This window comes from Crocuta crocuta, unplaced genomic scaffold (genome assembly GCF_008692635.1).
Source record: "Crocuta crocuta isolate KB4526 unplaced genomic scaffold, BGI_CrCroc_1.0 scaffold1307, whole genome shotgun sequence".
Lineage (NCBI taxonomy): Eukaryota > Metazoa > Chordata > Mammalia > Carnivora > Hyaenidae > Crocuta > Crocuta crocuta.
In genome coordinates, this window is record NW_027533394.1 from 306,280 (window position 1) to 308,908 (window position 2,629).

Here is a 2,629-nt window from a genome sequence, read left to right on the forward strand (position 1 = left end):
CGAGAATAAGTCCAGGCCTAACGGGATTTCCGGCTTCCGGCGCAAACGGAACCAGGGGCGGGGCGTGGAAGTTTTGTTGATCCGTTGCCAGGGCGCGAGCTTACCCTGGGAGTTTGGGTCCCGCCCCCCTTTCTTGTTGCGTGGCAACGCCAACCACAGACACAGCCTACCAAACCGCAGAAGAGGCGGTTACGCAGGACTCTGCAGCTTTTGGAATCCCAGGAAGCAGGCGGGACCGGAGCCCAGGCTTGCTGAGATAGAAGTCACAGCAGGGTTATGCCCTTCAGGGCAAGAGGAAGGTGGGAGCTTGGCTGTGGCTTTAGCCTGGCCGGCTGGAAGGCTCAAACAAGAACAGGGTCAGGAATTGGAAGGACCCCGGGGAGCGAGGGCTGTATAGGAAGGAGGGGCCAACGGGACGAATCGTTGTTAGGTGAACTCAGACCATGCTGATGGTGAAGTAGAGTTGGAAGTGTAGTGAAATGAGGGTTGGAATGGGTTGGGGTGGGAAGGGGGAGGGAGTGTGAAGGGAGAGGAGGGTACTCTGGAACCTCAGGCTATGGGCTGGGGAAAGCTATGGCCAGAGTACTGCCTCTGTCTCCTGCCTCCCTCCTGTTGTTCCAACCAGAGTTCAGAGACTGCTGCTGTAACCCAAGAATAGCCTTGGACCTGAGCCACTTATTGGCTACTTGAACACAGACCCAACCTGGGAGCTTCAAACTTGACACTCCTTGCTAAGAAAAGTATTTTGTGTGAATCCTCTGGAGTCAGGGTCCCTGAGCCAGTGCTCTCCACCTCTATTCTCCTTCCTTTCCCCCCATTTTATCTCTCTCTCTTCATGCGTCATCCCCATCCCATTTGCTCCTCTCCACCCACTCCCTCACTTTCCTCCTTTCCCTTCTCTAGCTCTCTGTCCTCCCTTCCTGTCTATTGCCCTTCTTCCCCTTTCCTTTTCTCCCTACCCACCCCTCCTTCCCCATATTTTCTATCCTTGTCCTTCATACTTCCATCCCCCTATCACCTTATACCTGCTCATTACGAGGTCATGGCCAGGGCAAACAAGGTGGCTCAATGGGTTAAGCGTCTGACTCTTGATTTCGGCTGGTGTCATGATCTCACATTTGGTGGGTTCGAGCCTCGCATGGGGCTCCGTGCTGACAGTGTGGAGCTTATTTGGGATTCTCTCTCTCTCCCTCTGCTCCTCTGCCACTCACACACTCTCTCTCTCTCTCTCTCAAAAAAAAAAAAACCCAAAAAACAAGGACATGGCGTTAGCAGTCCAAGAAACTTAAAATACCTGCCAAATCTTCCCGTTCAATGACCTTACATTGTGGTGACAGATGGAATGAATAGGCTGGGGTTGGTGCTTAGACTTAGACATGGAAAAGGTCTGNTCATCATTTTTAAAATGATATCGGAGGCCGGGAAGAGTCTAAAAGTTCTAGGACAGGTCCAGGAAAGTGAGAAAGCTTGGTTGATGGAATCTAGTAGAGGAACCATAAATGAATTCAACTGGGAGAAACAATCACAATCAAGCTGAGGAAACAGAATGACCAAAGGACAGCAATCTCATATAATTAATTGACAGGAACTAGGGTTCCATTTCAGTATATGTGCTGCCGAAGCGAGCACACTAGGGTTCCATTTCAAAAGATGAGATGTAACTTGGAAAAAAATCAAATTGGAACCCTACCTCTCATACCATATATAAAGTGCAATTCCAAATGGATTAAAAACTTAGAAAGGCAAAATTCTAGACATTTTAGAATATATAGTAGAATATCTTTATGACCTCAGGGGATTTCTTAAATAATGAAAACTTCTAAGTTTAAAAGATAAGATTGGTGAATTTGACTACATTTAAATTCATCCAAATTACAACATAAGGAAAATGAAAAAATGGGTAAGTGCACACAGAAAGCTTCTAGAGTGTTGATTATGTTTTCTGGCTTCTGCAGAGGATTCACAGGTGTTCATTTTGTTGTTGTGCCTCATAACTAACATGTGTGTTAGCCAGCTTCCTTTGTATGTATCAGTTGTTACCATAAAATAATAGTAAGGTGATGGGGCACCTGGCTGACTCTGTTAGTAGAGCATGGAACTCTTGATCTCAGGGTCTTGTGTTCAGGCCCCATACTGGGCATAGAGCATACTTTAAAAAAAAAAAGAAATATTATTTTTAAATGTTTATTTATTTTTGAGAGAAGAGAGTGCGTGCAGGGGAGGGGCAGAGAGAGAGAGGAGGACAAAGAATCTGAAGCAGGCTCCAGGCTCTGAGCTGTTCGCACAGAGCCTGACATGGGGCTTTAATTTACAAACTTTGAGATCATGACCTGACCCAAAGTCAGACACTTAACCCACTGAGCCACCCAGCTGCCCCTAAAAATAAATATTATTTTAAAAATCTGGGGCACCTGGGTGGTTCAATCAGTTGAGCATCCAACTTTTGATTTTGGTTCAGATTATGATCCCAGGGATGTGGGATTGAGCTCCACATTGGGATCCGCAATGAGTATGGAGCCTGCTTAAGATTCTCTGTCTCTGTCTCTCTCTATTTCCCACTTCCCCTCCCTCCTGCTTGTGCTTTCTCTCTCTCTCTCTCAAAAATAAATAAAATAAAACATTTTAAAAA

General features: G+C 46.3%; 2 protein-coding genes across 3 annotated transcripts in view; one reads left to right on the plus strand and one right to left on the minus strand.

Annotated features, from left to right (window-relative positions):
- SMC1A (structural maintenance of chromosomes 1A) overlaps positions 1 to 2,629 on the minus strand; it is a 35,681-nt gene that overhangs the window by 30,843 nt on the left and 2,209 nt on the right. The window lies entirely within an intron of this gene.
- The window catches only part of RIBC1 (RIB43A domain with coiled-coils 1), a 17,275-nt gene continuing 14,817 nt past the window's right edge, over positions 172 to 2,629 (plus strand). The window contains exon 1 of one of the 2 annotated variants that reach the window (XM_077748291.1): positions 172 to 356. The gene's annotated coding sequence lies outside the window, so the exon portion shown is untranslated. The remainder of the gene's footprint in view (positions 357 to 2,629) is intronic. The other variant, XM_077748290.1, reaches the window with a different exon arrangement.